The sequence below is a fragment of the Acomys minous genome (assembly GCF_964271855.1).
Source record: "Acomys minous genome assembly, chromosome: 13".
Lineage (NCBI taxonomy): Eukaryota > Metazoa > Chordata > Mammalia > Rodentia > Muridae > Acomys > Acomys minous.
This window is the reverse complement of record NC_140495.1, coordinates 49,950,168-49,973,243: the sequence shown is the minus strand read 5'-3', so window position 1 is coordinate 49,973,243 and position 23,076 is coordinate 49,950,168.

The following is a 23,076-nucleotide window of genomic DNA, read 5'->3' as shown; positions in this document are numbered from 1 at the left end:
ATTTCTGACAAAGTTGCCCAAATGCATCTCAGAAGTGTGCAACTTGTTCCCTGAGTTAGAAAACGTCGAGAAACGTTCGTTTCTGCTAGCGCTGTGCTTCTACACATGCATTTGCTGAACGGTGAAAGCGCACAGTAATGCACTTTACTCCCAGCAAATACACTGTTTCTAAGGAAATGGGAACACACTGAGGAGACACTTGTGGGAGCTACTGTGACTAAAACTGAGCTTCCCTACGCACAGGGAAGCAAGAGAAATGCTGATTTCATCAAGCCCAGTTACATACTCAGAATTTGTACTACTGCGCAAGTAGGCATGTCTCTGTAGGCAAAAAACTCATTTCTGACAAAGTTGCCCAAATGCATCTCAGAAGTGTGCAACTTGTTCCCTGAGTTAGAAAACGTCGAGAAACGTTCGTTTCTGCTAGCGCTGTGCTTCTACACATGTATTTGCTGAACGGTGAAAGCGCACAGTAATGCACTTTTCTCCCAGCAAATACACTGTTTCTAAGGAATTGGGAACACACTGAGGAGACACTTGTGGGAGCTACTGTGACTACAACTGAGCTTCCCTACGCACAGGGAAGCAAGAGAAATGCTGATTTCATCAATCCCAGTTACATACTCAGAATCTGTACTACTGCACAAATAGGCATGTCTCTGTAGGCAAAAAACTCATTTCTGACAAAGTTGCCCAAATGCATCTCAGAAGTGTGCAACTTGTTCCCTGAGTTAGAAAACGTCGAGAATCGGTCTTTTCTGCTAGCGCTGTGCTTCTACACATGTATTTGCTGAACGGTGAAAGCACACAGTAATGCAATTTTCTCCCAGCAAATACACTGTTTCTAAGGAAATGGGAACACACTGAGGAGACACTTGTGGGAGCTACTGTGACTAAAACTGAGCTTCCCTACGCACAGGGAAGCAAGAGAAATGCTGATTTCATCAAGCCCAGTTACATACTCAGAATCTGTACTACTTTGCAAATAGGCATGTCTCTGTAGGCAAAAAACTCATTTCTGACAAAGTTGCCCAAATGCATCTCAGAAGTGTGCAACTTGTTCCCTGAGTTAGAAAACGTCGAGAAACGGTTGTTTCTGCTAGCGCTGTGCTTCTACACATGTATTTGCTGAACGGTGAAAGCGCACAGTAATGCACTTTTCTCCCAGCAAATACACTGTTTCTAAGGAAATGGGAACACACTGAGGAGACACTTGTGGGAGCTACTGTGACTAAAACTGAGCTTCCCTACGCACAGGGAAGCAAGAGAAATGCTGATTTCATCAAGCCCAGTTACATACTCAGAATCTGTACTACTGCGCAAATAGGCATGTCTCTGTAGGCAAAAAACTCATTTCTGACAAAGTTGCCCAAATGCATCTCAGAAGTGTGCAACTTGTTCCCTGAGTTAGAAAACGTCGAGAAACGGTCTTTTCTGCTAGCGCTGTGCTTCTACACATGTATTTGCTGAACGGTGAAAGCGCACAGTAATGCACTTTTCTCCCAGCAAATACACTGTTTCTAACGAAATGGGAACACACTGAGGAGACACTTGTGGGAGCTACTGTGACTAAAACTGAGCTTCCCTACGCACAGGGAAGCAAGAGAAATGCTGATTTCATCAAGCCCAGTTACATACTCAGAATCTGTACTACTGCGCAAATAGGCATGTCTCTGTAGGCAAAAAACTCATTTCTGACAAAGTTGACCAAATGCATCTCAGAAGTGTGCAACTTGTTCCCTGAGTTAGAAAACGTCGAGAAACGGTCGTTTCTGCTAGCGCTGTGCTTCTACACATGTATTTGCTGAACGGTGAAAGCGCACAGTAATGCACTTTTCTCCCAGCAAATACACTGTTTCTAAGGAAATGGGAACACACTGAGGAGACACTTGTGGGAGCTACTGTGACTAAAACTGAGCTTCCCTACGCACAGGGAAGCAAGAGTAATGCTGATTTCATCAAGCCCAGTTACATACTCAGAATCTGTACTACTGCGCAAATAGGCATGTCTCTTTAGGCAAAAAACTCATTTCTGACAAAGTTGCCCAAATGCATCTCAGAAGTGTGCAACTTGTTCCCTGAGTTAGAAAACGTCGAGAAACGTTCGTTTCTGCTAGCGCTGTGCTTCTACACATGTATTTGCTGAACGGTGAAAGCGCACAGTAATGCACTTTTCTCTCAGCAAATACACTGTTTCTAAGGAAATGGGAACACACTGAGGAGACACTTGTGGGAGCTACTGTGACTAAAACTGAGCTTCCCTACGCACAGGGAAGCAAGAGAAATGCTGATTTCATCAAGCCCAGTTACATACTCAGAATCTGTACTACTGCGCAAATAGGCATGTCTCTTTAGGCAAAAAACTCATTTCTGACAAAGTTGCCCAAATGCATCTCAGAAGTGTGCAACTTGTTCCATGAGTTAGAAAACGTCGAGAAACTGTCGTTTCTGCTAGCGCTGTGCTTCTACACATGTATTTGCTGAACGGTGAAAGCGCACAGTAATGCACTTTTCTCCCAGCAAATACACTGTTTCTAAGGAAATGGGAACACACTGAGGAGACACTTGTGGGAGCTACTGTGACTAAAACTGAGCTTCCCTACGCACAGGGAAGCAAGAGAAATGCTGATTTCATCCAGCCCAGTTACATACTCAGAATCTGTACTACTGCGCAAATAGGCATGTCTCTTTAGGCAAAAAACTCATTTCTGACAAAGATGCCCCAATGCATCTCAGAAGTGTGAAACTTGTTCCCTGAGTTAGAAAACGTCGAGAAACGGTCGTTTCTGCTAGCGCTGTGCTTCTACACATGTATTTGCTGAACGGTGAAAGCGCACAGTAATGCACTTTTCTCCCAGCAAATACACTGTTTCTAAGGAAATGGGAACACACTGAGGAGACACTTGTGGGAGCTACTGTGACTAAAACTGAGCTTCCCTACGCACAGGGAAGCAAGAGAAATGCTGATTTCATCCAGCCCAGTTACATACTCAGAATCTGTACTACTGCGCAAATAGGCATGTCTCTTTAGGCAAAAAACTCATTTCTGACAAAGTTGCCCAAATGCATCTCAGAAGTGTGCAACTTGTTCCCTGAGTTGGAAAACGTCGAGAAACATTCGTTTCTGCTAGCGCTGTGCTTCTACACATGTATTTGGTAAACGGTGAAAGCGCACAGTAATGCACTTTTCTCCCAGCAAATACACTGTTTGTAAGGAAATGGGAACACACCGAGGAGACACTTGTGGGAGCTACTGTGACTAAAACTGAGCTTCCGTACGCACAGGGAAGCAAGAGAAATGCTGATTTCATTAAGCCCAGTTACATACTCAGAATCTGTACTACTGAGCAAATAGGCATGTCTCTGTAGGCAAAAAACTCATTTCTGACAAAGTTGCCCAAATGCATCTCAGAAGTGTGCAACTTGTTCCCTGAGTTAGAAAACGTCGAGAAACGGTCGTATCTGCTACCGCTGTGCTTCTACACATGTATTTGCTGAACGGTGAAAGCGCACAGTAATGCACTTTTCTCCCAGCAAATACACTGTTTCTAAGGAAATGGGAACACACTGAGGAGACACTTGTGGGTGCTACTGTGACTAAAACTGAGCTTCCCTACGCACAGGGAAGCAAGAGAAATGCTGATTTCATCAAGCCCAGTTACATACTCAGAATCTGTACTACTGCGCAAATAGGCATGTCTCTTTAGGCAAAAAACTCATTTCTGACAAAGTTGCCCAAATGCATCTCAGAAGTGTGCAACTTGTTCCCTGAGTTAGAAAACGTCGAGAAACGTTCGTTTCTGCTAGCGCTGTGCTTCTACACATGTATTTGCTGAACGGTGAAAGCGCACAGTAATGCACTTTTCTCCCAGCAAATACACTGTTTCTAAGGAAATGGGAACACACTGAGGAGACACTTGTGGGAGCTACTGTGACTAAAACTGAGCTTCCCTACGCACAGGGAAGCAAGAGAAATGCTGATTTCATCAAGCCCAGTTACATAGTCAGAATCTGTACTACTGCACAAATAGGCATGTCTCTGTAGGCAAAAAACTCATTTCTGACAAAGTTGCCCAAATGCATCTCAGAAGTGTGCAACTTGTTCCCTGAGTTAGAAAACGTCGAGAAACGGTCTTTTCTGCTAGCGCTGTGCTTCAACACATGTACTTGCTGAACGGTGAAAGCGCACAGTAATGCACTTTTCTCCCAGCAAATACACTGTTTCTAAGGAAATGGGAACACACTGAGGAGACACTTGTGGGAGCTACTGTGACTAAAACTGAGCTTCCCTACGCACAGGGAAGCAAGAGAAATGCTGATTTCATCAAGCCCAGTTACATACTCAGAATCTGTACTACTGCGCAAATAGGCATGTCTCTGTAGGCAAAAAACTCATTTCTGACAAAGTTGACCAAATGCATCTCAGAAGTGTGCAACTTGTTCCCTGAGTTAGACAACATCGAGAAACGTTCTTTTCTGTAGCGCTGTGCTTCTACACATGTATTTGCTGAACGGTGAAAGCGCACAGTAATGCACTTTTCTCCCAGCAAATACACTGTTTCTAAGGAAATGGGAACACACTGAGGAGACCCTTGTGGGAGCTACTGTGACTAAAACTGAGCTTCCCTACGCACAGGGAAGCAAGAGAAATGCTGATTTCATCCAGCCCAGTTACATACTCAGAATCTGTACTACTGCGCAAATAGGCATGTCTCTGTAGGCAAAAAACTCATTTCTGACAAAGTTGCCCAAATGCATCTCAGAAGTGTGCAACTTGTTCCCTGAGTTAGAAAACATCGAGAAACGTTCGTTTCTGCTAGCGCTGTGCTTCTACACATGTATTTGCTGAACGGTGAAAGCGCACAGTAATGCACTTTTCTCCCAGCAAATACACTGTTTCTAAGGAAATGGGAACACACTGAGGAGACACTTGTGGGAGCTACTGTGACTAAAACTGAGCTTCCCTACGCACAGGGAAGCAAGAGAAATGCTGATTTCATCAAGCCCAGTTACATACTCAGAATCTGTACTACTGCGCAAATAGGCATGTCTCTGTGGGCAAAAAACTCATTTCTGACAAAGTTGCCCAAATGCATCTCAGAAGTGTGCAACTTGTTCCCTGAGTTAGAAAACGTCGAGAAACGTTCGTTTCTGCTAGCGCTGTGCTTCTACACATGTATTTGCTGAACGGTGAAAGCGCACAGTAATGCACTTTTCTCCCAGCAAATACACTGTTTCTAAGGAAATGGGAACACACTGAGGAGACTCTTGTGGGAGCTACTGTGACTAAAACTGAGCTTCCCTACGCACAGGGAAGCAAGAGAAATGCTGATTTCATCAAGCCCAGTTACATAGTCAGAATCTGTACTACTGCACAAATAGGCATGTCTCTTTAGGCAAAAAACTCATTTCTGACAAAGTTGCCCAAATGCATCTCAGAAGTGTGCAACTTGTTCCCTGAGTTAGAAAACGTCGAGAAACGGTCTTTTCTGCTAGCGCTGTGCTTCCACACATGTACTTGCTGAAGGGTGAAAGCGCACAGTAATGCACTTTTCTCCCAGCAAATACACTGTTTCTAAGGAAATGGGAACACACTGAGGAGACACTTGTGGGAGCTACTGTGACTAAAACTGAGCTTCCCTACGCACAGGGAAGCAAGAGAAATGCTGATTTCATTCAGCCCAGTTACATACTCAGAATCTATACTATTGCGCAAATCGGCATGAATCTGTAGGCAAAAAACTCATTTCTGTCAATGTTGCCCAAATGCATCTCTGAAGTGTGCAACTTGTTCCCTGAGTTAGAAAACATCGAGAAACGTTCGTTTCTGCTAGCGCTATGCTTCTACACATGTATTTGCTGAACGGTGAAAGCGCAGAGTAATGCACTTTTCTCCCAGCAAATACACTGTTTCTGAGGAACTGGGAACACACTGAGGAGACACTTGTGGGAGCTACTGTGACTAAAACTGAGCTTCCCTACGCACAGGGAAGCAAGAGAAATGCTGATTTCATCAAGCCCAGTTACATACTCAGAATCTGTACTACTGCGCAAATAGGAATGAATCTGTAGGCAAAAAACTCATTTCTGACAAAGTTGCCCAAATGCATCTCAGAAGTGTGCAACTTCTTCCCTGAGTTAGAGAACGTCGAGAAACGGTCTTTTCTGCTAGCGCTGTGCTTCCACACATGTACTTGCTGAACGGTGAAAGCGCACAGTAATGCACTTTTCTCCCAGCAAATACACTGTTTCTAAGGAAATGGGAACACACAGAGGAGACACTTGTGGGAGCTACTGTGACTAAAACTGAGCTTCCCTACGCACAGGGAAGCAAGAGAAATGCTGATTTCATCAAGCCCAGTTACATACTCAGAATCTGTACTACTGCGCAAATAGGCATGTCTCTTTAGGCAAAAAACTCATTTCTGACAAAGTTGCCCAAATGCATCTCACAAGTGTGCAACTTGTTCCCTGAGTTAGAAAACGTCGAGAAACGTTCGTTTCTGCTAGCGCTGTGCTTCAACACATGTATTTGCTGAACGGTGAAAGCGCACAGTAATGCACTTTTCTCCCAGCAAATACACTGTTTCTAAGGAAATGGGAACACACTGAGGAGACACTTGTGGGAGCTACTGTGACTAAAACTGAGCTTCCCTACGCACAGGGAAGCAAGAGAAATGCTGATTTCATCCAGCCCAGTTACATACTCAGAATCTGTACTACTGCGCAAATAGGCATGTCTCTGTAGGCAAAAAACTCATTTCTGACAAAGTTGACCAAATGCATCTCAGAAGTGTGCAACTTGTTCCCTGAGTTAGACAACGTCGAGAAACGTTCTTTTCTGTAGCGCTGTGCTTCTACACATGTTCTTGCTGAAGGGTGAAAGCGCACAGTAATGCACTTTTCTCCCAGCAAATACACTGTTTCTAAGGAAATGGGAACACACTGAGGAGACACTTGTGGGAGCTACTGTGACTAAAACTGAGCTTCCCTACGCACAGGGAAGCAAGAGAAATGCTGATTTCATCCAGCCCAGTTACATACTCAGAATCTGTACTACTGCGCAAATAGGCATGTCTCTGTAGGCAAAAAACTCATTTCTGACAAAGTTGCCCAAATGCATCTCAGAAGTGTGCAACTTGTTCATTGAGTTAGAAAACGTCGAGTAACGTTCGTTTCTGCTAGCGCTGTGCTTCTACACATGTATTTGCTAAACGGTGAAAGCGCACAGTAATGCACTTTTCTCCCAGCAAATACACTGTTTCTAAGGAAATGGGAACACACTGAGGAGACACTTGTGGGAGCTACTGTGACTGAAACTGAGCTTCCCTACGCACAGGGAAGCAAGAGAAATGCTGATTTCATCAAGCCCAGTTACATACTCAGAATCTGTACTACTGCGCAAATAGGCATGTCTCTGTAGGCAAAAAACTCATTTCTGACAAAGTTGCCCAAATGCATCTTAGAAGTGTGCAACTTGTTCCCTGAGTTAGAAAACGTCGAGAAACGTTCGTTTCTGCTAGCGCTGTGCTTCTACACATGTATTTGCTGAACGGTGAAAGCGCACAGTAATGCACTTTTCTCCCAGCAAATACACTGTTTCTAAGGAAATGGGAACACACTGAGGAGACACTTGTGGGTGCTACTGTGACTAAAACTGAGCTTCCCTACGCACAGGGAAGCAAGAGAAATGCTGATTTCATCAAGCCCAGTTACATACTCAGAATCTGTACTACTGCGCAAATAGGCATGTCTCTTTAGGCAAAAAACTCATTTCTGACAAAGTTGCCCAAATGCATCTCAGAAGTGTGCAACTTGTTCCCTGAGTTAGAAAACGTCGAGAAACGTTCGTTTCTGCTAGCGCTGTGCTTCTACACATGTATTTGCTGAACGGTGAAAGCGCACAGTAATGCACTTTTCTCCCAGCAAATACACTGTTTCTAAGGAAATGGGAACACACTGAGGAGACACTTGTGGGAGCTACTGTGACTAAAACTGAGCTTCCCTACGCACAGGGAAGCAAGAGAAATGCTGATTTCATCAAGCCCAGTTACATAGTCAGAATCTGTACTACTGCACAAATAGGCATGTCTCTGTAGGCAAAAAACTCATTTCTGACAAAGTTGCCCAAATGCATCTCAGAAGTGTGCAACTTGTTCCCTGAGTTAGAAAACGTCGAGAAACGGTCTTTTCTGCTAGCGCTGTGCTTCCACACATGTACTTGCTGAACGGTGAAAGCGCACAGTAATGCACTTTTCTCCCAGCAAATACACTGTTTCTAAGGAAATGGGAACACACTGAGGAGACACTTGTGGGAGCTACTGTGACTAAAACTGAGCTTCCCTACGCACAGGGAAGCAAGAGAAATGCTGATTTCATCCAGCCCAGTTACATACTCAGAATCTGTACTACTGCGCGAATAGGCATGTCTCTGTAGGCAAAAAACTCATTTCTGACAAAGTTGACCAAATGCATCTCAGAAGTGTGCAACTTGTTCCCTGAGTTAGACAACATCGAGAAACGTTCTTTTCTGTAGCGCTGTGCTTCTACACATGTATTTACTGAACGGTGAAAGCGCACAGTAATGCACTTTTCTCCCAGCAAATACACTGTTTCTAAGGAAATGGGAACACACAGAGGAGACACTTGTGGGAGCTACTGTGACTAAAACTGAGCTTCCCTACGCACAGGGAAGCAAGAGAAATGCTGATTTCATCAAGCCCAGTTACATACTCAGAATCTGTACTACTGCGCAAATAGGCATGTCTCTTTAGGCAAAAAACTCATTTCTGACAAAGTTGCCCAAATGCATCTCACAAGTGTGCAACTTGTTCCCTGAGTTAGAAAACGTCGAGAAACGTTCGTTTCTGCTAGCGCTGTGCTTCAACACATGTATTTGCTGAACGGTGAAAGCGCACAGTAATGCACTTTTCTCCCAGCAAATACACTGTTTCTAAGGAAATGGGAACACACTGAGGAGACACTTGTGGGAGCTACTGTGACTAAAACTGAGCTTCCCTACGCACAGGGAAGCAAGAGAAATGCTGATTTCATCCAGCCCAGTTACATACTCAGAATCTGTACTACTGCGCAAATAGGCATGTCTCTGTAGGCAAAAAACTCATTTCTGACAAAGTTGACCAAATGCATCTCAGAAGTGTGCAACTTGTTCCCTGAGTTAGACAACGTCGAGAAACGTTCTTTTCTGTAGCGCTGTGCTTCTACACATGTTCTTGCTGAAGGGTGAAAGCGCACAGTAATGCACTTTTCTCCCAGCAAATACACTGTTTCTAAGGAAATGGGAACACACTGAGGAGACACTTGTGGGAGCTACTGTGACTAAAACTGAGCTTCCCTACGCACAGGGAAGCAAGAGAAATGCTGATTTCATCCAGCCCAGTTACATACTCAGAATCTGTACTACTGCGCAAATAGGCATGTCTCTGTAGGCAAAAAACTCATTTCTGACAAAGTTGCCCAAATGCATCTCAGAAGTGTGCAACTTGTTCATTGAGTTAGAAAACGTCGAGTAACGTTCGTTTCTGCTAGCGCTGTGCTTCTACACATGTATTTGCTAAACGGTGAAAGCGCACAGTAATGCACTTTTCTCCCAGCAAATACACTGTTTCTAAGGAAATGGGAACACACTGAGGAGACACTTGTGGGAGCTACTGTGACTGAAACTGAGCTTCCCTACGCACAGGGAAGCAAGAGAAATGCTGATTTCATCAAGCCCAGTTACATACTCAGAATCTGTACTACTGCGCAAATAGGCATGTCTCTGTAGGCAAAAAACTCATTTCTGACAAAGTTGCCCAAATGCATCTTAGAAGTGTGCAACTTGTTCCCTGAGTTAGAAAACGTCGAGAAACGTTCGTTTCTGCTAGCGCTGTGCTTCTACACATGTATTTGCTGAACGGTGAAAGCGCACAGTAATGCACTTTTCTCCCAGCAAATACACTGTTTCTAAGGAAATGGGAACACACTGAGGAGACACTTGTGGGTGCTACTGTGACTAAAACTGAGCTTCCCTACGCACAGGGAAGCAAGAGAAATGCTGATTTCATCAAGCCCAGTTACATACTCAGAATCTGTACTACTGCGCAAATAGGCATGTCTCTTTAGGCAAAAAACTCATTTCTGACAAAGTTGCCCAAATGCATCTCAGAAGTGTGCAACTTGTTCCCTGAGTTAGAAAACGTCGAGAAACGTTCGTTTCTGCTAGCGCTGTGCTTCTACACATGTATTTGCTGAACGGTGAAAGCGCACAGTAATGCACTTTTCTCCCAGCAAATACACTGTTTCTAAGGAAATGGGAACACACTGAGGAGACACTTGTGGGAGCTACTGTGACTAAAACTGAGCTTCCCTACGCACAGGGAAGCAAGAGAAATGCTGATTTCATCAAGCCCAGTTACATAGTCAGAATCTGTACTACTGCACAAATAGGCATGTCTCTGTAGGCAAAAAACTCATTTCTGACAAAGTTGCCCAAATGCATCTCAGAAGTGTGCAACTTGTTCCCTGAGTTAGAAAACGTCGAGAAACGGTCTTTTCTGCTAGCGCTGTGCTTCCACACATGTACTTGCTGAACGGTGAAAGCGCACAGTAATGCACTTTTCTCCCAGCAAATACACTGTTTCTAAGGAAATGGGAACACACTGAGGAGACACTTGTGGGAGCTACTGTGACTAAAACTGAGCTTCCCTACGCACAGGGAAGCAAGAGAAATGCTGATTTCATCCAGCCCAGTTACATACTCAGAATCTGTACTACTGCGCGAATAGGCATGTCTCTGTAGGCAAAAAACTCATTTCTGACAAAGTTGACCAAATGCATCTCAGAAGTGTGCAACTTGTTCCCTGAGTTAGACAACATCGAGAAACGTTCTTTTCTGTAGCGCTGTGCTTCTACACATGTATTTGCTGAACGGTGAAAGCGCACAGTAATGCACTTTTCTCCCAGCAAATACACTGTTTCTAAGGAAATGGGAACACACTGAGGAGACACTTGTGGGAGCTACTGTGACTAAAACTGAGCTTCCCTACGCACAGGGAAGCAAGAGAAATGCTGATTTCATCAAGCCCAGTTACATACTCAGAATCTGTACTACTGCGCAAATAGGCATGTCTCTGTAGGCAAAAAACTCATTTCTGACAAAGTTGCCCAAATGCATCTCAGAAGTGTGCAACTTGTTCCCTGAGTTAGAAAACGTCGAGAAACGTTCGTTTCTGCTAGCGCTGTGCTTCTACACATGTATTTGCTGAACGGTGAAAGCGCACAGTAATGCACTTTTCTCCCAGCAAATACACTGTTTCTAAGGAAATGGGAACACACTGAGGAGACACTTGTGGGAGCTACTGTGACTAAAACTGAGCTTCCCTACGCACAGGGAAGCAAGAGAAATGCTGATTTCATCAAGCCCAGTTACATACTCAGAATCTGTACTACTGCGCAAATAGGCATGTCTCTGTGGGCAAAAAACTCATTTCTGACAAAGTTGCCCAAATGCATCTCAGAAGTGTGCAACTTGTTCCCTGAGTTAGAAAACGTCGAGAAACGGTCTTTTCTGCTAGCGCTGTGCTTCCACACATGTACTTGCTGAAGGGTGAAAGCGCACAGTAATGCACTTTTCTCCCAGCAAATACACTGTTTCTAAGGAAATGGGAACACACTGAGGAGACACTTGTGGGAGCTACTGTGACTAAAACTGAGCTTCCCTACGCACAGGGAAGCAAGAGAAATGCTGATTTCATTCAGCCCAGTTACATACTCAGAATCTATACTACTGCGCAAATAGGCATGAATCTGTAGGCAAAAAACTCATTTCTGTCAATGTTGCCCAAATGCATCTCTGAAGTGTGCAACTTGTTCCCTGAGTTGGAAAACATCGAGAAACGTTCGTTTCTGCTAGCGCTATGCTTCTACACATGTATTTGCTGAACGGTGAAAGCGCACAGTAATGCACTTTTCTCCCAGCAAATACACTGTTTCTGAGGAACTGGGAACACACTGAGGAGACACTTGTGGGAGCTACTGTGACTAAAACTGAGCTTCCCTACGCACAGGGAAGCAAGAGAAATGCTGATTTCATCAAGCCCAGTTACATACTCAGAATCTGTACTACTGCGCAAATAGGAATGAATCTGTAGGCAAAAAACTCATTTCTGACAAAGTTGCCCAAATGCATCTCAGAAGTGTGCAACTTCTTCCCTGAGTTAGAGAACGTCGAGAAACGGTCTTTTCTGCTAGCGCTGTGCTTCCACACATGTACTTGCTGAACGGTGAAAGCGCACAGTAATGCACTTTTCTCCCAGCAAATACACTGTTTCTAAGGAAATGGGAACACACAGAGGAGACACTTGTGGGAGCTACTGTGACTAAAACTGAGCTTCCCTACGCACAGGGAAGCAAGAGAAATGCTGATTTCATCAAGCCCAGTTACATACTCAGAATCTGTACTACTGCGCAAATAGGCATGTCTCTTTAGGCAAAAAACTCATTTCTGACAAAGTTGCCCAAATGCATCTCACAAGTGTGCAACTTGTTCCCTGAGTTAGAAAACGTCGAGAAACGTTCGTTTCTGCTAGCGCTGTGCTTCAACACATGTATTTGCTGAACGGTGAAAGCGCACAGTAATGCACTTTTCTCCCAGCAAATACACTGTTTCTAAGGAAATGGGAACACACTGAGGAGACACTTGTGGGAGCTACTGTGACTAAAACTGAGCTTCCCTACGCACAGGGAAGCAAGAGAAATGCTGATTTCATCCAGCCCAGTTACATACTCAGAATCTGTACTACTGCGCAAATAGGCATGTCTCTGTAGGCAAAAAACTCATTTCTGACAAAGTTGACCAAATGCATCTCAGAAGTGTGCAACTTGTTCCCTGAGTTAGACAACGTCGAGAAACGTTCTTTTCTGTAGCGCTGTGCTTCTACACATGTTCTTGCTGAAGGGTGAAAGCGCACAGTAATGCACTTTTCTCCCAGCAAATACACTGTTTCTAAGGAAATGGGAACACACAGAGGAGACACTTGTGGGAGCTACTGTGACTAAAACTGAGCTTCCCTACGCACAGGGAAGCAAGAGAAATGCTGATTTCATCAAGCCCAGTTACATACTCAGAATCTGTACTACTGCGCAAATAGGCATGTCTCTGTAGGCAAAAAACTCATTTCTGGCAAAGTTGCCCAACTGCATCTCAGAAGTGTGCAACTTGTTCCCTGAGTTAGAAAACGTCGAGAAACGTTCGTTTCTGCTAGCGCTGTGCTTCTACACATGTATTTGCTGAACGGTGAAAGCGCACAGTAATGCACTTTTCTCCCAGCAAATACACTGTTTCTAAGGAAATGGGAACACACTGAGGAGACACTTGTGGGAGCTACTGTGACTAAAACTGAGCTTCCCTACGCACAGGGAAGCAAGAGAAATGCTGATTTCATCAAGCCCAGTTACATACTCAGAATCTGTACTACTGCGCAAATAGGCATGTCTCTGTAGGCAAAAAACTCATTTCTGACAAAGTTGCCCAAATGCATCTCAGAAGTGTGCAACTTGTTCCCTGAGTTAGAAAACGTCGAGAAACGGTCATATCTGCTAACGCTGTGCTTGTACACATGTATTTGCTGAACGGTGAAAGCGCACAGTAATGTACTTTTCTCCCAGCAAATACACTGTTTCTAAGGAAATGGGAACACACTGAGGAGACACTTGAGGGAGCTACTGTTACTAAAACTGAGCTTCCCTATGCACAGGGAAGCAAGAGAAATGCTGATTTCATCCAGCCCAGTTACATACTCAGAATCTGTACTACTGCGCAAATAGGCATGAATCTGTAGGCAAAAAACTCATTTCTGACAATGTTTCCCAAATGCATCTCAGAAGTGTGCAACTTGTTCCCTGAGTTAGAAAACGTCGAGAAACGGTCATATCTGCTAACGCTGTGCTTCTACACATGTATTTGCTGAACGGTGAAAGCGCACAGTAATGTACTTTTCTCCCAGCAAATACACTGTTTCTAAGGAAATGGGAACACACTGAGGAGACACTTGTGGGAGCTACTGTTACTAAAACTGAGTTTCCCTATGCACAGGGAAGCAAGAGAAATGCTGATTTCATCCAGCACAGTTACATACTCAGAATCTGTACTACTGCGCAAATAGGCATGAATCTGTAGGCAAAAAACTCATTTCTGACAATGTTGCCCAAATCCATCTCTGAAGTGTGCAACTTGTTCTCTGAGTTAGAAAACATCGAGAAACATTCGTTTCTGCTAGCGCTATGCTTCTACACATGTATTTGCTGAACGGTGAAAGCGCACAGTAATGCACTTTTCTCCCAGCAAATACACTGTTCCTAAGGAAATGGGAACACACAGAGGAGACACTTGTGGGAGCTACTGTGACTAAAACTGAGCTTCCCTACGCACAGGGAAGCAAGAGAAATGCTGATTTCATCAAGCCCAGTTACATACTCAGAATCTGTACTACTGCGCAAATAGGCATGTCTCTGTAGGCAAAAAACTCATTTCTGACAAAGTTGCCCAAATGCATCTCAGAAGTGTGCAACTTGTTCCCTGAGTTAGAAAACGTCGAGAAACGGTCATATCTGCTTACGCTGTGTTTCTACACATGTATTTGCTGAACGGTGAAAGCGCACAGTAATGCACTTTTCTCCCAGCAAATACACTGTTTCTAAGGAAATGGGAACACACTGAGGAGACACTTGTGGGAGCTACTGTTACTAAAACTGAGCTTCCCTATGCACAGGGAAGCAAGAGAAATGCTGATTTCATCCAGCCCAGTTACATACTCAGAATCTGTACTACTGCGCAAATAGGCATGAATCTGTAGGCAAAAAACTCATTTCTGACAATGTTTCCCAAATGCATCTCAGAAGTGTGCAACTTGTTCCCTGAGTTAGAAAACGTCGAGAAACGGTCATATCTGCTAACGCTGTGCTTCTACACATGTATTTGCTGAACGGTGAAAGCGCACAGAAATGTACTTTTCTCCCAGCAAATACACTGTTTCTAAGGAAATGGGAACACACTGAGGAGACACTTGTGGGAGCTACTGTTACTAAAACTGAGTTTCCCTATGCACAGGGAAGCAAGAGAAATGCTGATTTCATCCAGCACAGTTACATACTCAGAATCTGTACTACTGCGCAAATAGGCATGAATCTGTAGGCAAAAAACTCATTTCTGACAATGTTGCCCAAATCCATCTCTGAAGTGTGCAACTTGTTCTCTGAGTTAGAAAACATCGAGAAACATTCGTTTCTGCTAGCGCTATGCTTCTACACATGTATTTGCTGAACGGTGAAAGCGCACAGTAATGCACTTTTCTCCCAGCAAATACACTGTTCCTAAGGAAATGGGAACACACAGAGGAGACACTTGTGGGAGCTACTGTGACTAAAACTGAGCTTCCCTACGCACAGGGAAGCAAGAGAAATGCTGATTTCATCAAGCCCAGTTACATACTCAGAATCTGTACTACTGCGCAAATAGGCATGTCTCTGTAGGCAAAAAACTCATTTCTGACAAAGTTGCCCAAATGCATCTCAGAAGTGTGCAACTTGTTCCCTGAGTTAGAAAACGTCGAGAAACGGTCATATCTGCTTACGCTGTGTTTCTACACATGTATTTGCTGAACGGTGAAAGCGCACAGTAATGCACTTTTCTCCCAGCAAATACACTGTTTCTAAGGAAATGGGAACACACTGAGGAGACACTTGAGGGAGCTACTGTTACTAAAACTGAGCTTCCCTATGCACAGGGAAGCAAGAGAAATGCTGATTTCATCCAGCCCAGTTACATACTCAGAATCTGTACTACTGCGCAAATAGGCATGAATCTGTAGGCAAAAAACTCATTTCTGTCAATGTTGCCCAAATGCATCTCTGAAGTGTGCAACTTGTTCCCTGAGTTAGAAAACATCGAGAAACGTTCGTTTCTGCTAGCGCTATGCTTCTACACATGTATTTGCTGAACGGTGAAAGCGCACAGTAATGCACTTTTCTCCCAGCAAATACACTGTTTCTGAGGAACTGGGAACACACTGAGGAGACACTTGTGGGAGCTACTGTGACTAAAACTGAGCTTCCGTACGCACAGGGAAGCAAGAGAAATGCTGATTTCATCAAGCCCAGTTACATACTCAGAATCTGTACTACTGCGCAAATAGGAATGAATCTGTAGGCAAAAAACTCATTTCTGACAAAGTTGCCCAAATGCATCTCAGAAGTGTGCAACTTGTTCCCTGAGTTAGAAAACGTCGAGAAACGTTCGTTTCTGCTAGCGCTGTGCTTCTACACATGTATTTGCTGAACGGTGAAAGCGCACAGTAATGCACTTTTCTCCCAGCAAATACACTGTTTCTAAGGAAATGGGAACACACTGAGGAGACACTTGTGGGAGCTACTGTGACTAAAACTGAGCTTCCCTACGCACAGGGAAGCAAGAGAAATGCTGATTTCATCCAGCCCAGTTACATACTCAGAATCTGTACTACTGCGCTAATAGGCATATCTCTGTAGGCAAAAAACTCATTTCTGACAAACTTGCCCAAATGCATCTCAGAAGTGTGCAACTTGTTCCCTGAGTTAGAAAACGTCGAGAAACGTTCGTTTCTGCTAGCGCTGTGCTTCTACACATGTATTTGCTGAACGGTGAAAGCGCACAGTAATGGAATTTTTTCCCAGCAAATACACTGTTTCTAAGGAAATGGGAACACACTGAGGAGACACCTGTGGGAGCTACTGTGACTAAAACTGAGCTTCCCTACGCACAGGGAAGCAAGAGAAATGCTGATTTCATCAAGCCCAGTTACATACTCAGAATCTGTACTACTGCACAAATAGGCATGTCTCTTTAGGCATAAAACTCATTTCTGACAAAGTTGCCCAAATGCATCTCAGAAGTGTGCAACTTGTTCCCTGAGTTATAAAACGTCGAGAAACGTTCTTTTCTGTAGCGCTGCGCTTCTACACATGTACTTGCTGAACGGTGAAAGCGCACAGTAATGCACTTTTCTCCCAGCAAATACACTGTTTCTAAGGAAATGGGAACACACAGAGGAGACACTTGTGGGAGCTACTGTGACTAAAACTGAGCTTCCCTAACCACAGGGAAGCAAGAGAAATGCTGATTTCATCAAGCCCAGTTACATACTCAGAATCTGTACTACTGCGCAAATAGGCATGTCTCTGTAGGCAAAAAACTCATTTCTGACAAAGTTGCCCAAATGCATCTCAGAAGTGTGCAACTTGTTCCCTGAGTTAGAAAACGTCGAGAAACGGTCATATCTGCTAACGCTGTGCTTCTACACATGTATTTGCTGAACGGTGAAAGCGCACAGTAATGTACTTTTCTCCCAGCAAATACACTGTTTCTAAGGAAATGGGAACACACTGAGGAGACACTTGTGGGAGCTACTGTTACTAAAACTGAGCTTCCCTATGCACAGGGAAGCAAGAGAAATGCTGATTTCATCCAGCACAGTTACATACTCAGAATCTGTACTACTGCGCAAATAGGCATGAATCTGTAGGCAAAAAACTCATTTCTGACAATGTTGCCCAAATCCATCTCTGAAGTGTGCAACTTGTTCTCTGAGTTAGAAAACATCGAGAAACATTCGTTTCTGCTAGCGCTATGCTTCTACACATGTATTTGCTGAACGGTGAAAGCGCACAGTAATGCACTTTTCTCCCAGCAAATACTCTGTTCCTAAGGAAATGGGAACACACAGAGAAGACACTTGTGGGAGCTACTGTGACTAAAACTGAGCTTCCCTACGCACAGGGAAGCAAGAGAAATGCTGATTTCATCAAGCCCAGTTACATACTCAGAATCTGTACTACTGCGCAAATAGGCATGTCTCTTTAGGCAAAAAACTCATTTCTGACAAAGTTGCCCAAATGCATCTCACAAGTGTGCAACTTGTTCCCTGAGTTAGAAAACGTCGAGAAACGTTCGTTTCTGCTAGCACTGTGCTTCTACACATGTATTTGCTGAACGGTGAAAGCGCACAGTAATGCACTTTTCTCCCAGGAAATACACTGTTTCTAAGGAAATGGGAACACACTGAGGAGACACTTGTGGGAGCTACTGTGACTAAAACTGAGCTTCCCTACGCACAGGGAAGCAAGAGAAATGCTGATTTCATCCAGCCCAGTTACATACTCAGAATCTGTACTACTGCGCAAATAGGCATGTCTCTTTAGGCAAAAAACTCATTTCTGACAAAGTTGACCAAATGCATCTCAGAAGTGTGCAACTTGTTCCCTGAGTTAGACAACATCGAGAAACGTTCGTTTCTGCTAGCGCTGTGCTTCTACACATGTATTTGCTGAACGGTGAAAGCGCACAGTAATGCACTTTTCTCCCAGCAAATACACTGTTTCTAAGGAAATGGGAACACACTGAGGAGACACTTGTGGGAGCTACTGTGACTAAAACTGAGCTTCCCTACGCACAGGGAAGCAAGAGAAATGCTGATTTCATCCAGCCCAGTTACATACTCAGAATCTGTACTACTGCGCTAATAGGCATGTCTCTGTAGGCAAAAAACTCATTTCTGACAAACTTGCCCAAATGCATCTCAGAAGTGTGCAACTTGTTCCCTGAGTTAGAAAACGTCGAGAAACGTTCGTTTCTGCTAGCGCTGTGCTTCTACACATGTATTTGCTGAACGGTGAAAGCGCACAGTAATGCAATTTTTTCCCAGCAAATACACTGTTTCTAAGGAAATGGGAACACACTGAGGAGACACCTGTGGGAGCTACTGTGACTAAAACTGAGCTTCCCTACGCACAGGGAAGCAAGAGAAATGCTGATTTCATCAAGCCCAGTTACATACTCAGAATCTGTACTACTGCACAAATAGGCATGTCTCTTTAGGCATAAAACTCATTTCTGACAAAGTTGCCCAAATGCATCTCAGAAGTGTGCAACTTGTTCCCTGAGTTATAAAACGTCGAGAAACGTTCTTTTCTGTAGCGCTGTGCTTCTACACATGTACTTGCTGAACGGTGAAAGCGCACAGTAATGCACTTTTCTCCCAGCAAATACACTGTTTCTAAGGAAATGGGAACACACAGAGGAGACACTTGTGGGAGCTACTGTGACTAAAACTGAGCTTCCCTAACCACAGGGAAGCAAGAGAAATGCTGATTTCATCAAGCCCAGTTACATACTCAGAATCTGTACTACTGCGCAAATAGGCATGTCTCTGTAGGCAAAAAACTCATTTCTGACAAAGTTGCCCAAATGCATCTCAGAAGTGTGCAACTTGTTCCCTGAGTTAGAAAACGTCGAGAAACGGTCATATCTGCTAACGCTGTGCTTCTACACATGTATTTGCTGAACGGTGAAAGCGCACAGTAATGTACTTTTCTCCCAGCAAATACACTGTTTCTAAGGAAATGGGAACACACTGAGGAGACACTTGTGGGAGCTACTGTTACTAAAACTGAGTTTCCCTATGCACAGGGAAGCAAGAGAAATGCTGATTTCATCCAGCACAGTTACATACTCAGAATCTGTACTACTGCGCAAATAGGCATGAATCTGTAGGCAAAAAACTCATTTCTGACAATGTTGCCCAAATCCATCTCTGAAGTGTGCAACTTGTTCTCTGAGTTAGAAAACATCGAGAAACATTCGTTTCTGCTAGCGCTATGCTTCTACACATGTATTTGCTGAAGGGTGAAAGCGCACAGTAATGCACTTTTCTCCCAGCAAATACACTGTTCCTAAGGAAATGGGAACACACAGAGGAGACACTTGTGGGAGCTCCTGTGACTAAAACTGAGCTTCCCTACGCACAGGGAAGCAAGAGAAATGCTGATTTCATCAAGCCCAGTTACATACTCAGAATCTGTACTACTGCGCAAATAGGCATGTCTCTGTAGGCAAAAAACTCATTTCTGACAAAGTTGCCCAAATGCATCTCAGAAGTGTGCAACTTGTTCCCTGAGTTAGAAAACGTCGAGAAACGGTCATATCTGCTCACGCTGTGCTTCTACACATGTATTTGCTGAACGGTGAAAGCGCACAGTAATGCACTTTTCTCACAGCAAATACACTGTTTCTGAGGAAATGGGAACAAACTGAGGAGACACTTGTGGGAGCTACTGTGACTAAAACTGAGCTTCCCTACGCACAGGGAAGCAAGAGAAATGCTGATTTCATCAAGCCCAGTTACATACTCAGAATCTGTACTACTGCGCAAATAGGAATGAATCTGTAGGCAAAAAACTCATTTCTGACAATGTTGCCCAAATGCATCTCAGAAGTGTGCAACTTGTTCTCTGAGTTAGAAAACGTCGAGAAACGGTCTTTTCTGCTAGCGCTGTGCTTCTACACATGTATTTGCTGAACGGTGAAAGCGCACAGTAATGCACTTTTCTCCCAGGAAATACACTGTTTCTCAGGAAATGGGAACACACTGAGGAGACACTTGTGGGAGCTACTGTGACTAAAACTGAGCTTCCGTACGCACAGGGAAGCAAGAGAAATGCTGATTTCATCAAGCCCAGTTACATACTCAGAATCTGTACTACTGCGCGAATAGGCATGTCTCTGTAGGCAAAAAACTCATTTCTGACAAAGTTGCCCAAATGCATCTCAGAAGTGTGCAACTTGTTCTCTGAGTTAGAAAACGTTGAGAAACGGTCTTTTCTCCTAGCGCTGTGCTTCTACATATGTATTTGCTGAACGGTGAAAGCGCAGAGTAATGCACTTTTCTCCCAGCAAATACACTGTTTCTAAGGAAATGGGAACACACTGAGGAGACACTTGTGGGAGCTACTGTGACTAAAACTGAGCTTCCCTACGCACAGGGAAGCAAGAGAAATGCTGATTTCATCAAGACCAGTTACATACTCAGAATCTGTACTACTGCGCAAATAGGCATGTGTCTGTACGCAAAAAACTCATTTCTGACAAAGTTGCCCAAATGCATCTCAGAAGTGTGCAACTTGTTCTCTGAGTTAGAAAACGTCGAGAAACGATCTTTTCTGCTACCGCTGTACTTCTACACATGTATTTGCTGAACGGTGAAAGCGCACAGTAATGCACTTTTCTCCCAGCAAATACACTGTTTCTAAGGAAATGGGACCACACTGAGGAGACACTTGTGGGAGGTACTGTGGCTAAAACTGAGCTTCCCTACGCACAGGGAAGCAAGAGAAATGCTGATTTCATCCAGCCCAGTTACATACTCAGAATCTGTACTACTGCGCAAATAGGCATGTCTCTGTAGGCAAAAAACTCATTTCTGACAAAGTTGCCCAAATGCATCTCAGAAGTGTGCAACTTGTTACCTGAGTTAGAAAACGTCGAGAAACGGTCGTTTCTGCTAGTGCTGTGCTTCTACACATGTATTTGCTGAACGGTGAAAGCGCACAGTAATGCACTTTTCTCCCAACAAATACACTGTTTCGAAGGAAATGGGAACAGACTGAGGAGACACTTGTGGGAGCTACTGTGACTAAAACTGAGCTTCCGTACGCACAGGGAAGCAAGAGAAATGCTGATTTCATCAAGCCCAGTTACATACTCAGAATCTGTACTACTGCGCGAATAGGCATGTCTCTGTAGGCAAAAAACTCATTTCTGACAAAGTTGCCCAAATGCATCTCAGAATTGTGCAACTTGTTCTCTGAGTTAGAAAACGTTGAGAAACGGTCTTTTCTCCTAGCGCTGTGCTTCTACATATGTATTTGCTGAACGGTGAAAGCGCAGAGTAATGCACTTTTCTCCCAGCAAATACACTGTTTCTAAGGAAATGGGAACACACTGAGGAGACACTTGTGGGAGCTACTGTGACTAAAACTGAGCTTCCCTACGCACAGGGAAGTAAGAGAAATGCTGATTTCATCAAGCCCAGTTACATACTCAGAATCTGTACTACTGCGCAAATAGGCATGTGTCTGTACGCAAAAAACTCATTTCTGACAAAGTTGCCCAAATGCATCTCAGAAGTGTGCAACTTGTTCTCTGTGTTAGAAAACGTCGAGAAACGATCTTTTCTGCTACCGCTGTGCTTCTACACATGTATTTGCTGAACGGTGAAAGCGCACAGTAATGCACTTTTCTCCCAGCAAATACACTGTTTCTAAGGAAATGGGACCACACTGAGGAGACACTTGTGGGAGGTACTGTGGCTAAAACTGAGCTTCCCTACGCACAGGGAAGCAAGAGAAATGCTGATTTCATCAAGCCCAGTTACATACTCAGAATCTGTACTACTGCGCAAATAGGCATGTCTCTGTAGGCAAAAAACTCATTTCTGACAAAGTTGCCCAAATGCATCTCAGAAGTGTGCAACTTGTTACCTGAGTTAGAAAACGTCGAGAAACGGTCGTTTCTGCTAGTGCTGTGCTTCTACACATGTATTTGCTGAACGGTGAAAGCGCACAGTAATGCACTTTTCTCCCAACAAATACACTGTTTCGAAGGAAATGGGAACAGACTGAGGAGACACTTGTGGGAGCTACTGTGACTATAACTGAGCTTCCCTACGTACAGGGAAGCAAGAGAAATGGTGATTTCATCAAGCCCAGTTACATACTCAGAATCTGTACTACTGCGCAAATAGGCATGAATCTGTAGGCAAAAAACTCATTTCTGACAAAGTTGCCCAAATGCATCTCAGAAGTGTGCAACTTGTTCTCTGTGTTAGAAAACGTCGAGAAACGGTCTTTTCTGCTACCGCTGTGCTTCTACACATGTATTTGCTGAACGGTGAAAGCACACAGTAATGCACTTTTCTCCCAGCAAATACACTGTTTCTAAGGAACTGGGAACACACTGAAGAGACACTTGTGGGAGCTACTGTGACTAAAACTGAGCTTCCCTACGCACAGGGATGCAAGAGAAATGCTGATTTCATCAAGCCCAGTTACATACTCAGAATCTGTACTACTGCGCAAATAGGCATGAATCTGTAGGCAAAAAACTCATTTCTGACAAAGTTGCCCAAATGCATCTCAGAAGTGTGCCACTTGTTCCCTGAGTTAGAAAACGTCGAGAAACGGTAATATCTGCTAACGCTGTGCTTC